This window comes from Haliotis asinina, chromosome 1 (assembly GCF_037392515.1).
Source record: "Haliotis asinina isolate JCU_RB_2024 chromosome 1, JCU_Hal_asi_v2, whole genome shotgun sequence".
Classification (NCBI taxonomy): Eukaryota; Metazoa; Mollusca; class Gastropoda; order Lepetellida; family Haliotidae; genus Haliotis; species Haliotis asinina.
The window spans coordinates 2,113,480-2,129,047 of NC_090280.1; positions in this window are offsets into that span (position 1 = coordinate 2,113,480).

Consider the following 15,568-nt stretch of genomic DNA (forward strand, 5'->3'; position numbering starts at 1 on the left):
TGAAAAACGTAACACGTTTACGAAATGGTTCTCTTTTGATTGAATGTTTACAAAGGCAACAATCTGTCAGTCTGCTGGGAGTAAAGCAGTTTGTAAACAGCTAGGTTGTTGTTTCTGTTCACAAAACTCTCAACAGCTGTAGAGGTATTGTTAGAGACAGGCCACGTTGTTTGTATGATATGACAGAAGATGAGATTGTGGCAGAACTGAAAGATCAGGGGGTTACTTCTGTTAAAAGTTTCAGCAGAAAACAAGAATCAACTTTAGTCAAAACAAATCTTTTCAAGTTTGGTCTGACAACTCTTCCAAAATTCATAAAGGCTGGGTATTGTGATATTGGAGTGGAGGTATATGTACCAAATCCACTACGGTGTTACAAATGTCAAAAGTTTGGACATGGTGCAAGATCTTGCACAGGTAAACCAGTATGCTCATGTTGTAGTGGAAACCGTGAAGGCACTGAATGTACTAATGAGATAAAGTGTGCAAATTGCAGTGGTGAGCATATGGCATCATGGAAAACGTGTCCAAAATTTGAGTATGAGAACAAAATCTTGAAACTGAAGTGCAACAATAATATCTCATACTTCGAAGCAAAGAAACTGATTCAGGCTCAGTCAAAACCAGCAACAGTTCCTACCTATTCTGCTACAGTGTCCTCTCCTGTTTCCTCTTCTGTCAAAAAAGCTACTCTCGTTTCAACATCTTGTCAGAGTGAAATATCTTGGATAAAGGATTCTCAAATAACCTTAGATGATGCGACTCGCTCATCACAAGATTGTCAGCGATCATCAGCCTCACAAACTGAGAACAACCAGCCAAGACAAATATCTGATTTTAATTTAACTCCAGATACACAGTGCGTTGATAAACTCACAAATAATGAAAAGAAAAGGTTGAGGAGAAAGACCAGAGCCCTTCAGCATTTAGAAGAGTCTTCTCATTTAACACCTTCTGTGGCAGTTCAAAATCTGTTCGAACCGCTTGACATGGAGATAACTCCGTCACAAACAGGGTGTAGGAGTAGCGCTGCCACGCACTCACAATCTCCAGTTGAACCGTACTAAGCAGCTTTTTGTGCATTTCATACAGTGGAATTGCAGAGGCCTCAGGAACAATTTTACAGAATTACAGTTATTATCACAAGATTTTACACCATCAGCTTTTAGTCTACAGGAGACGTACTTGAAAAGTACAGATCGATTTGAACTGCGTCGGTACAATTCTTTTCATGCATTCTCCCCTCCCGATGGAAAAGCCATGGGCGGTGTTTCTCTACTCGTGAGGTAGGGTGTCATTCATAGTCCGGTTCCTCTTAAAACCAATCTTCAGGCTGTTGCCGTCCGTCTTACTCTTCAGATAACCTTTACGCTTTGCTCTTTGTATATTTCCCATTCTTCAGATCTTCAGCAGTCCGATCTTCAGAATCTATTTCACCAACTTCCCAAACCCTCTATAATTATGGGTGATCTGAACGTACATAATCCTTTGTGGGGAAGTACTAATAATGATAATAAAGGCAAAATCCTTGAAGACTTCATTTCTAACAATAATCTATGCCTATTTAATGATGGATCAGCCACATATTTACATCCTGGAACTGGAAAGTATTCTGAACTTGACTTATCACTCTCAGATCCAAATATTTATAACGAGTTTAAACGTCTTTGAATGTCATTTAGAAGTGAAAATACATAAGAAAGAAGATTTTTATGGATATCAACTTCTTTATGAGAGAACACAACGTTTCGGAGTTAATGCTTACTCTACTTGTGTTTGTACATCATCAACCCTCATGTAAACATGCTCACCCCCTATCGTGTGTTATGTACATCATCCTATCATGCGTAATGTATCACCATTGGCTTCCATCCTTATCCCCAATCATGTACATCGGCCTTACCCCGTATCTGTGTTATGTAAACATATCCAATCAACTGTAATGCATTACCATTGGCTTCCATCATTGTTATCTTAACTATCGGCTTCCTATCAGTGCTTGTTTATACTAGCTTTCGTTAACTCATTCCACTTGTTACTTTGTTATTGTTTTACCTGTACATATAAATACACCTCTGTATCCCTTTCTCAATCACCTGATGAAGGAGTAAGCATTAACTCCGAAACGGTGTGTTCTCTCATAAAGAAGTTGATATCCATAAAAATCTTCTTTCTTATGAGTTTAAACGGTCGGTCCATGATGACCTTTGTGGTAGTGACCATTTTCCGACAATTCTCTCCACTTTAAATCCAACTGATGACCTACCTGCAACACGGTGGAACTTTGAGAAAGCCAACTGGCCTTTATTTCAAACACTTTGTACAGAAAAATTGAAATCTGACACTTTTGTAAATGTTCCTGATTCTATTCAGTTGTTCTCAGATACACTGAATGATATCGCTGATGAAACTGTTGCCAAGTCCTCTGCTAAACCTCATTGCCGTGAACCATGGTTTTCTAATGATTGTAAACAGGCAAGGAAAAGAAGGAAAAAGGCAGAGAAGTACTTTCAACAACATCCTACAGGTCACAATTTAAATAATGTAAAAATAAATAATGCCAAGGCTCAGCGTACTTTTAAACAAAGTAAACGTCAGTCTGGGAAGACTTTTGTGTCAAAAATTAATTCACGTACACCAATGACGAAGGTGTGGAACATGATACAGACAATCAAGGGCAAAGGTAGAAATTCTAGCGTTCATCATCTTAAAGATGGACATGATATGTTAACAGATGAAACTGACATTGCCAACAAGTTGGGTGAAACTTTAGCTAGTCATTCTTCTTCATCAAATTATCTTCCGAAGTTTCAGAGATATAAAACTCATCAAGAAAAGTTGAAACTCAACTTTCATTCCGAAAATGGTGAAGATTATAATGAACTATTTTCACTGCATGAGCTGAATACTGCCTTGGCGCAAGCTCATGATACGGCAACTGGAGCAGATAATATCCACTACCAGCTCCTGAAACATTTACCAAATGCCTGTCTTGAGACACTTCTGAACATTTTTTATCATATTTGGACTACAGGACACTTTCCTCCTTCGTGGCATCATGCCATTGTTGTACCAATACCTAAGCCTGGCCGAGACAATACAGATCCATCTAACTATAGACTAATTTCTTTGACAAGCTGCGTTTGTAAAACCATGGAACGCATGGTCAATAATAGATTAGTATGGTTTCTAGAATCCAATCATCTTAATTCTAAAATTCAGTGTGGTTTTCAGAAAAATCGAAGCACTATTGATCATTTGGTTTGCCTAAAATCATTCGTTAATAATTCCATTGCAAATAACCAGCATTCTGTGTCAATCTTTTTCGACCTGCAAAAGGCCTATGATACAACATGGAAACATGGTATTTTGAGAGATTTACATGACTTTGGTTTGAGAGGCCGTTTGCCTAATTTTATATCCCAGTTCTTAGAAGACAGACAATTTCAAGTTCCCGTTGGATCAAACCTGTCTGACCATTTATAATCAGGATCAGGGAGTTCCACAAGGTAGTATTTTGTCTGTTACCTTGTTTATTATAAAAATCAATAGTCTCTCGAAAGTATTAAATGACTCAATAGATGGGTCATTGTTTGTGGATTATTTTTACATTTCATGTTGTGGTAAAAATATGCATAACATCGAAAGGCAATTACAGATGTGTTTAAATAAAATTCATAAATGGTCACTTGAGAATGGCTTTAAATTCCCACAGATAAAGACCAAATGTATACATTTCTGTTGGAAATATAAGCCTCATAAAGATCCCAAACTGTTCTTGGATGGCTCTCCAATTTACGTTGTAAAGGAAACCAAGTTTCTGGGATTGATTTTCGGCAAACATTTGTGTCCATTTCAAAGTGGGGAGGGGATCAAACTACACTCCTTCATTTACACAGATCTCTCATCCAGTCAAAACTTGATTATGGCTCCATAGTATGTGGCTGGGCCTGCAAAAACAGCCTAAAGCTATTAGATTCGATTCAACACCAAGGTTTGAGACTTTGTCTTGGATCTTTCAGAACATCTCCCATTGACAGTATGTACGCTGAGGCCGATAAGCCATCTGTAAAACTTCGCCGTATCAAATTTTCTTTACAATATATCACAAAGTTATATTCTAATGAATCCAATCCTGCTCATAACTGCGTTTTTAATCCTCTTCATGAGGATTTGTATAATAAAAGAACTTCACTTGTTCCACCTCTTGGGATAAGAATCAAACCATTCATTTCTGCAGCTGGGATTGAGCTGGAGAATATTTCTCCTTCATGGCATTTTTTCTTCTCCTCCTTGGCAATTGGCGAGGCCACACTGACAGTGTTTAAAAAATCAGAAACTAATGAATTACAATATAAACAAGAATTTATTCAATTAAAGCATAAATATAATACATACAAATTCTTGTTTACAGATGGGTCCATGGATGGTGGCGCAGTGGCTTGTGCCACTGTCATTGGATCCAGAACAATCTCTTCTAGAATACCTTATTATAGCTCTATTTTTACAGCAGACGCAAACGCAATACTAAGGGCTCTTAAATATATTCAAAGACATCCTCCCATGCTTGCCATAAAAGGTGACTATGCTTGTCGTAAGAGGCGACTAACGGGATCGGGTGGTCAGACAGCTGACTTGGTTGACACATGTCATCGGTTCCCAACTGCGCAGATCGATGCTCATGTTGTTGATCACTGGATTGTCTGGTCCAGACTCGATTATTTACAGACCGTCGCCATACAGCTGGAATATTGCTAAGTGCGACGTAAAACTAAACTCACTCACTCACTCACTCACTCAAAGACATCCTGCACATAAACAGTATATAATCTTTTCTGACTCTCTTTCTTGCCTTCAGGCTATTAAAAAGCTATCTTGTAAACATCCACTTTTAATACAAATTATTGAGTTATATCATGATCTTGCTACTGGCCAATATGACATCGTCTCTTGTTGGTTACCCAGCCACGTGGGCATTTCTGGCAACACAATGGCAGATCTTGCTGCTAAGGCAGCACTTAATAAATCTGTGACACCACTCCTTATTCTATACTCAGATTACAAAGCAACCATTAGAACTTACACCCGTGATCTGATGCAAAAGAAGTGGGACACCCAGGTAGGTATCAATAAATTACATGAAATAAACCCGTATATTGGTGTTACCTACCTGGGCTGTCAGTCCAGAATTGAGGAGGTCGTTATACGACGATGTCGTATTGGCCACACGCGGCATACACACGAATATTTAGTTAAAGGTGAGGATCCTCCGGTTTTTATCCCTTGTGATGAAGGAATCACGGTCAAGCATATCTTATTTGACTGTATTGATTTTGCCATCACAAGGGAGAAAAAGTTTACTGTCAAAACAATGAAGGATCTTTTTAATGTTAATTATCATTTAATCATCAAATTTTTAAAGGAAATAGAATTATTAGATAAATTTTGAATAATATGTTTTGTAAATAGAAAGTTGATATTTTAAACATGGTAGTGTGAATTGTCAACTGCGATTGTTGGTGGCCGTACCCTCAAAGGGGGTTAAAGCAGCGTAAAATTATTGTCCCCCTGAAAGGGTGTGTAAGTCCCCAAACTTTCAAAGTGAAATTTAAACTTACCGGTATTTTAAACGTATTATTTTTGTCATTACACAATTTTGGCTACATTTTCCTACAATCGCCAACAGCTGAGGGGATGGTGTAAATCCAGCTAAAGACCATGTAGGTAGCTAAAGTAACGTAAGTCCCCTTGGTTTCTAGTATGGTGATCTACCTTCAGTTGTTGGTGATCTATAGCCTACTTTTATATTATGTATTGTCCAAATTGTGCTGTCGTTTCAACTTCATATGCTAGTCTTAAACTCAAATTGTGATACTCTAGTTATTTTACCGTACTTTGATGGCGGGTTTTATAATATCTACATGTTCTGTATAATCATGTTTATTCTCGTCACGATATGGCTGAAATATTGCTGATGTGACGTTAAATTATAAGTCATTCACTCACAGGAGAAATGACTTGGTAAAACTTGACGTGGAAAACTGATGGAAACTGGACTGAAACTTAAACTTAAGTTTCCGCTTAGAATCCAGCAAGTTTCCATTCTTTTACACTGAGTTTCTGCAATAACAAAAACTTACAATTATCCACTTTCTAAGGGTTTCCACACGATATCCGTCACCCATTTTCCAATGGGATTCCGTTGAGTTTTAGTTAACTTAGAGAATCCATCAGGTTTCGGTTGAGTTTCAGTTATCAAGACCCCATCAGGTTGCAGCAGACTTTCAGTTACCAAGACTGCATCAGGTTTTCGTAGAGTTTTAGTTATGTGACTGACTTACAAACTGAGTTTCTGTTGCCAGAAAACTTTCCTCAGCATTTCATTTACTCGGGTTCACAGGAGTCAATTTTTTGTCATTGTATGTAACATACTTGTTACTCGTGGTTGGCAAAGAGAATAAAAGGAGTTTGTGTGCAATCATAACAGATACATAAAGTAAAAATGATACAATATGATTCACTGTTTTATTTTCAGACAAACAGAGATCAAACATATAACTAATAAGAATATATAGCACTAATTAACTGATCAACATTTATAACAAAAATATTTCCAAAAACATGCAATAGCTAGCATTCACTTGCACCCCTTGGCAGACATGTACATCCTCACACTGACAGAGACAAACACACCCAAATCAGTCACTACTATTGCTAAACATATTATAACACACAGCTTGCAATACACTACAATAATAAGATGTAATAAAGAACTTTGAAAATAAATAAAAGTGTATTTAAAATAAATATAGGTCTATTTGAAAATAAATACAAATTAAGATTGAATAAAACTGAAAAAAAATTAGAATATTTTTTTTAAAGATCAAACCTATTAAAGTTTTACATTGAGAATAAGTCAAATTGAATTGAAAATAGAAAAAAACTGCGTTCATGTGATCTATTAGCTTAGTAATAGCCCACTCCGGGGCATCCTTGGACGGATAACCCTCTATCATTCTGGTTTGGATGCCTCATCCTGGTCTTCATGTTGACCTTAGCTCGAATGGTGGCGTTGAAAATTGTGACTGAGTCCAGTGCAGACTTGTAGGTCCCGAGTTTACTGGATTCCCAGGTAAAGGTGATCGAGAGCAATTAATTGGCATCTTCTTCATCTGAATGAAGATTTTTTATGGATATCAACTTCTTTATTATGAGAACACAACACTTTGGAGTTAATGCTTACTCCTTCATCATGTAATTGAAACGTTGTGTTCTAAATGCCCTTCAAAGATCTTCTTCACCACTAACAACTGGTAATATCCTATTTTCTGTGTATAGAGACTGTAGGGGTTATGCAATAACGATGATTCTTATGTTACGCTTTATTAATTAATCATCTGAATCATATGTTACATATCTTAAGAATGTAAAAAGCAAAAATCCCTAAACATGTAAACGTATATTTCTGGAGCTTAGTATCCATCATCAGATATTGTGATGAAAAAGAATTGTTACATGTTATTCGAGTAGATATACTTACAGATTTGATTCTTTCGGGGTTTTTGCTGCTTTTTTCTGTGACGCCTTCTTTCCAGTTTCTTGTCTCTTGAAGATCACCACGACTGTTCCACAATACTCTCCATAACGCTTCTGTAAATATATGTGTAAAGTACTATACAGCATGTTTCACACCTTTTACTTCATTTGTTAGTCAAAGGTGTTCATATAATCCATTTCAACTGAACGTCGTTTTCGTCTAATAAAGACGTTAACATTCGTACCATGCCTATCTTTACACTATTAATTGAATCACTAACTATTCATAGTGACAGACAGGTGAGTAAAAATTACCTTCACATCTAAAGGTGCTACAATCACATGTGGTGTGCCACAGGGGTCAGTCCTTGGTTCGGTCCTGACACTCAGCTCCTGAAAGCCTTCCATCTGTCAGGTCTCTCCACATCTCTTAACCGCATAGCTAAATGTACACAGGACATCAAGTGCTGGATGACTACAAATACATTTAAACTCAAGGACACTAACACAGAAGCAGTTCTCATTGGTACCCTTTTTCGAGCTTTTGTTACATCAAGGCTTGTTTACTGCAACAGCATCCTTTAAGGCCTCAGTTCTACTCTCGTTTTGAAACTTCAAATGATACAAAATACTTCTGCCCGCATCATCAGCAAGACTTCTAAATGTTCCCATGTAACACCTGTGTTGAAAGATTTGCATTGGCTACCAGTGAAGACCAGAACTGACTTTAAGATTCTCTGTTTGACATACAAGTGTCTCCATGGATTGGCTCCCTCCTACCTCACTGAACTCCTACATCTGTATGTCCCAGCGCGAAACTTGTGCTCAAACACTCCCAATCTATTGGTCATCCTACAAACTGAAATCCTTTGGCTACCGGTCATTCTCATACTCATAAATTACAAGCTTGTGAAAGGGGATTGAGAAATTATTCAGGTATGAGAAAGTCTGATAAATTGAATTACTCAATTTACAGGCCCCTATGGAATTACAATTCACGCCTTGTGAGTGTGCTATAGGGAAATATTTGAGCGGGTGGTAGATGGAAGTTCAAAGAAACATAGACATTGAAGATATAAGGCAATTGGTTTTTGATAAAGTGAACGAAGAACTGAATGATTTAAGAGGTATTAAATTTCAACTCATGTTAAAGATGACATTAGAGAAACAACAGGGGAATGAAACAGACCAGACCATTGTTTACTTCAGAGATAATCAGGAAGTTACAACACAAACAGATACTATCAACTCTTCTATTGACATGGACATTGATGGTCGTAAAACGATTAATATATTTATGATACAACAAGGTGAAAAATGCCACTACCTATGAATTAAGTATTTCAGCCAACTGTTGTATGATCAATCAAAATATGAGGGAAAGAAACACTTTTGTGAAAGGTGCCTTCATGGGTTTTCTATGGCTGATCTACTCGATTCACACAGGGATGACTGTCGAGGTGTAGGGGACACAGGTATATGTGTAGATATGCCGACTGAAAACAACAATATTTTGAAATTTATCAACCACAAAAATCAGATGCCAGTACCATACATTATCTATGCAGACTTTGAAGCCATTATTAAGCCTATTGATATGGCAACCCCATGAAAGTCACACTCAGAAAGTTCAACAGCATCAGGCATGTGTTTTTGCTTATGTGGTTGCTTATATTTACAACATGATGAAGTATAGATCAGGAAAGAATTGTATAACATAACACCAATGCATATGACCCTAGCAGATAGAGAGGCCTATAACAAAAGCATGCATTGTCATGTATGCTGTGAACGTCTGATTGGTGATTCAGTGAGAGACCACTGTCACGTGACAGGGAAATGCAGAGGTGCGGCTCACAATGAGTCTAATCCGTCATTTATAGAGGCAAAGACATGGCTGAGAAATTTCTAAAGGCTTTACAACACGAGGAGAAAGAGATTATGAAAACATTGCACAACATAACACCAATGTGTTTGACCCAAGCAGATCAGGAAGCCCACAACAAAAGCATGCATTGTCACATATGCTGTAAAGCTCTGAATGGTGATTCGGTTAGAGACCACTGTCACATTATTGGTAAATACAGAGGTGCGGCTCACAATGACTGTAATCTAAAGTTGAGAATAAACCCTAAGCTTATTCATATCTCAGTGGTGTTTCACAATATATGTGGGTATGATTCACACTTGATTATGCAAGCTATTTCAAAGGTAGACGGCAAGATGTCCTGTATCCCAAACAACGTGGAGAGATATATATCCTTTTCGCTAAATGGGGTGACATTCATTGATAGTGTTCAGTTTCTGTTGTCATCTCTAGACAGGTTGGTAAAGGCTAATAACCCAGACAATTCAGCTATAACTAATCGATACACAGAAGAGAAAACTAGAGCCTTGCTGCTGCGTAAGGGTATTTACCCATATGAATACATGGACGACTTGTCTAGTTTTAATGAGATAGAGTTACCTCCCATTGACTGCTTCTCGAGCAAGCTCACAGAAGCGTCTGTCTCACAAGGCAATTGCGCCCACACTAAAAATGTATGGGAACAACATTGCTGTAAGACACTAGGTGATTATCATGATTTATATTTGAAAACAGATGTGTTGCTGCTGGCAGATATGTTTGAGATATTCAGAAAACCATGTTCAAAGCAATATGCTTTGGACCTGGCATGGTAATATTCATCACCTGGGCTGTCGTGGGATGCCATACTGAAGAAAACAGGTGTGCGTTTTTGTTATTCACCGATTATGATATATGCATCTGCTTGGTTACGTGGGGGTATTTCTATGGTATCTAAATGTTTTGTTAAAGTTTACAAAAAGTATGTGGCACCCATGAAGAGCTGCCTCCTCGTGGTGAGTGCTGGGTAACGCTAAGTGCTCTTCTCCCGTGTGGACCCGGGAAAGAATGTGTCCACAGCACCCCATTGCTTGTCGTAAGAGGCGTCTAAATTGGGCAACCTGTTTGCCGTGGGTTGCGTCCCGTGTCAGTGGAGGATGGGAACCTAGTGGTTGAGGGCATTTGGGCTTTTAACTGCTTTCCATTTGCCCAACACACCACTTTCACCACTTACTTCATCAAAACGGAAGGTTGAATTGGTCCGATTCAACCAAGCGGCTGGTCATGCCAAGCCCTGTGCATAGATTATATATATGCCATTGCACAAATTTTATTAGGACTTTTAATTTCAGTCTTGGCTGAATTATTCATCGACTTTTCTGGTTTTGGAACGTATTTGAAGTTCTGAATTTTGCCTAGAGTCTTATGCCCAGAAGGCGGTGGCTCATGGGCCAATCTGGTGGATTAATTCTTTGTAATTCTTCTACTGGAGTATATCATCCGTGTATCCTTGGTGCCGCAAGCTGGATGCCCGCTTGCTTTAGCATTGTCCTTGTGGTACTCTGTGGTGGGTGGGGAGCTCGGATAATGAAACGTATTACTCTAATTATGGCGTATGAAATCACAACCCAAAAAACAAAACGTCCACTTGATATTGACCCTGTTGATACTGACCATAGACCGTTTGCATCGGTTGAATATTGGCCGCGTTTCGTTGTTATTGAGACTCCTGACAAGACACCATTAAAGCTGAACCCCTTTGCTGTATCCAAGGGTATTCAAGGTGTTGCTGGGGAGGTGAAAAACATTAGACGCTTGCGTTCGGGTGCCCTGCTAGTCGAATGCGGGAAAAAGCAACAAGAAACGAACCTGATGAACATGAAATCTTTCGTGGGCATTCCGGTCACGGTCTCTGCTCACAAGACCTTGAATACGAGTAAATGTATTGTGAGAGATCATGATCGATTGTTTGATGATATGTCGGACCTTGATATAGGATCTGAAATGAAGGATCAAGGTGTGGTCTATGTCAAGTGCTTTTCAACTCAGAGAAACAACGAAACCATCAAAACGACTACGTACCTATTTACTTTTTCCTCTCCAAATGCACCCAATTCAGTGAAGGCAGCCTACTGTAACATTCCAGTTGATACATACATCCCCAACCCGCTAAGGTGTCTTAAGTGCCAGAAATATGGACACGGAGTAAATGCCTGCACATTGCCTGTTGTGTGTGCTCACTGTGGTGAGAAGACACACACAACAGAAGATTGTGACAGTGATTATAAAAAGTGCACCAATTGCTCAGGCGATCATTCTTCATTTTCTAAGCAATGTCCTATTTGGAAAGAGCAAATGGAGATCAATAGAATCACATTCACTCAAAATATCTCTTTTTTTTCCAAAGCCAAAAAACTGGTTAAGAGATATTGATCTTCCAGAAAGTTATGCTACAGTAGCAAAAACATCATTGGGATCTAACTCTAAAACTACATCAACCACAGGCTGCCAAACTACCTTGACTTGGGTAAATTGCGATTCTCCACAGTTTTTATACCCTGCTATATCATCACAGACTGAGGAATCACTTCCTAGTACCTCAAAGTCTTCTTCTGATCACAAATCATCATTTCATTCACACTCAAAGTCTCAATCGACAGCTGATAGTCAACAAACAGTGAAAAGTAAACCGAAGCCAAAGCCTGATGCTTCAAAACAACAAAGTGGCAGAGCTCCTAAAGGGTCACAGAACAAAATTCAATTGTTCAATAAATACGGGTGTCTTGAAGACATGGACGTTTCTGAAAACGTCCATTCTAGGGCACATAGCTTGTCGCCCTCCAAAAGAGTGCGAGATAGATTCCCAATGAATCCCCCCAAAGATAGTTTATTACAGTAATATTGAACAGTGGAACTGCAGAGGATTGAGGACTAATTTACATGAATTACAGCTATTAGTCCAAGATTTTACACCTTCAGCGACATGCCTCCAAGAGACATATTTAAAACAGACAGATACATTTGACCTTCGTCAATTTAATGCATATCATTCTTTTGCACCTCCGGGTGATCCGGATCCATTCTAGTCAGACAAAACGTTATTCAAAGCCATGTTTCACTTAATACTAATATGCAGGCTGTTGCAGTGAGAACTACGTTACATGTAGCGTTTACGCTATGCTCTCTATATATTTCGCCGTCTTTGACGTTTGCCAAAACTGATCTTCAAGCTCTATATGACCAACTCCCGAAGCCCTGTATTATAATGGGAGATTTAAGTGGGCACAACCCACTCTGGGGTAGTGTAACTACAAAAACTAAAGGTAAGTTGTTGGAGGACTTTTGTTCTGACAATGATTTATGTATTTATAATGATGGTTCCAACACATATTCACACCCTGGGACAGGGACCTATTCTGCTCTCGACTTGTCACTCACAAATTCTGAACTACTCAATGAATTTCAATGGTCAGTCCACGATGACCTCTGTGGAACCGACCATTTTCCTACTATACTCAAATCTGTAACTCCATCCGATGTTCCTCCATCATCAAGGCAGAATGTAAAAGGGCTAATTGGTCTTTATATGAAACACTGTGTGGAGAAACTTAAACCTGAACGTTTTATTGACGTTCCTGATGCTATTAAATGTTTTTCTGATGAACTGAATTCCATAGCTGATTAGTGTATACCAAAGTCTTCTGCAGTTCCACATACTAGTATTCGAAAACCATGGTTTAGCGATGAATGCAAACAAGCTAGGAAGGCAAGGAAAAAAAAGCAGAACATTATTTCCGTCGCCATCCTATGGTGCATAATTTAAATAAATTTAAAATCTTAAATGCTAAAGCACAGCGTACTTTTAAACAGAACAAACGCCAATCTTGGCAAAATTATGTATCCAAAATAAATTCTCAGACACCCATGTCCAAGGTGTGGAACATGGTCCAGAAAATCAAAGGTAAAGGTACTAAATCTAGTGTCCATCATCTTAAACATGGAGATCAATTACTTACAGATAAATCAGATATTGCGAATAAACTGGGCAAAACTCTTGCTAAACACTCTTCCTCTTCTAATTATATACCTAAATGTCAGCAATATCAAAAGCAACAAGAAAAGAAAACTATTAATTTCAATTTTGATAATGGGGAAGATTATAATGAAACATTTCTATTCATGAACTCCATACTGCTCTTGATCAAGCTCATGACACTGCTACAGGAGCTGATAACATACATTATCAACTCCTGAAGCACTTACCAGAATCCTGTTTAGAGACGCTCTTATCAATTTTTCATGATATTTCGACTTCTGCGAAATTTCCTTCCTCAGGGCCTGATGCTATAGTAGTACCAATACCTAAACCTGGACGTGATCATACGGATCCATCCAATTATCGTCCGATTTCATTAACTAGCTGTGTTTGCAAGTCCATGGAATGCATGGTAAATAATCGACTTGTTTGGTACTTGGAAACAAATAACCTTATCACAGATATACAATGTGGTTTCCGGAAAAGCAGAAGTACTGTCGATCACTTAGTGCGTTTAGTATCATTTGTGAAAAACGCGGTGATTAATAACAACACATTGTCTCAATCTTTTTTGATCTTGCGAAGGCATATGACACAACCTGGAAATATAGCATTATGAGAGATTTACATGATTTCGGGTTGCGAGGTCGTTTGCCTGAATTCATAGGCAAACTTTTAAACAACAGACAATTTCAAGTTCGAGTGGGTTCTACCCTGTCTGATTATTACAATCAGGATCAGTGTGTTCCACGAGGCAGTATTTTGTCAGTCACACTTTTTAGTATAAAGATAAACAGTTTATCAAAAGTTTTAAACGATTCAATTGATGGATCATTATTTGTGGATGAGTTTAATATTTCTTGTCGTGGTAAAAATATGCATACCATTGAACGGCAACTGCAGTTGTGTTTAAACAAGATTAATAAATGGTGTCTTGAAAACAGCTTTAAATTTTCTAAATCAAAAACTAACTGCATACATTTTTGTCGTAGATATAAACCACATAAGGACCCTGAACTATCTCTAGATGGCACGCCAATTAAAGTTGTTAAGGAAGCTACGTTCTTGGCTCTAATCTGTGACTCACACTTAACGTTTTTACCGCATATTAAATCACTTAAAACAAAACGCCTGAAGGCACTTGACTTGTTGAAAGTGGTTTCAAATTCTAAATGGGGAGGGGCTCAAGGTACCCTTCTCCATCTCTATCGATCACTCGTGCGTTCTAAACTTGATTATGGCTCCATCGTCTATGGTGGGGCCTGCAAAAGCAACTTAAAACTATTAGATTCTGTCCATCATCAAGGTCAAAGTCTTTGTCTTGGGTCTTTTAGAACTACACCATTGACAGTCTCTATGTTGAGGCCGATGAACCTTCTCTTGAGCAGCGCCGTATATAGTTAACTTCACAGTACATTACTAAATTATACTCTAATCAATCTAACCCTGCATATAACTGTGTTTTCAATCCTCTTTATGAGGATTGATACAACAAAAAGTCCTCTCTTGTTCTAGGACATAGAATTACACCCTTTCTTTCTGCTGCCGGCATTCAGCCGGAAAACATAGCTCCCTCCCGTCTTCTTTCTTCTCCTCCTTGGCAGTTGGTAGGGCCCCAAGTTGACCTAACATTGGCCACATTTAAAAAATCAGAAACAAATGAATTACAAAGTAAACAGGAATATAATCAAATGAAGCATTAATATAAATAATAATTATATATCCTTAGATACAGATGGGTCCAAGGACGGTGGAAAAATCAGAAACTAAAGAATTACAATACAAACAAGAATATAATCAATTAAAACATAATTATAGTAATTATAAATTCCTATTTACAACTGGGTCCAAGGTCAGTGGCGCAGTGGCTTTTGCCACTGTCACTGGATCCAGAACAATATCTTCTAGATAACCAGATAACAGTTCTATTTTTACAGCAGAAGCTAACGTCATATTAACAGCTCTTAAATACATTCAAAGACACCCTAAACGTAAACTATATATAATCTATTCCGACTCTCTTTCTTACCTTCAGGCTATTAAAAATATTTCTTTCAGACATCCACTTTTAATTGACATTATTGAATTGTATAATGATCTTGCCAGTGCGACATCGTCTTCTGTTGGTTACCCAGCCATGTAGGAATCTT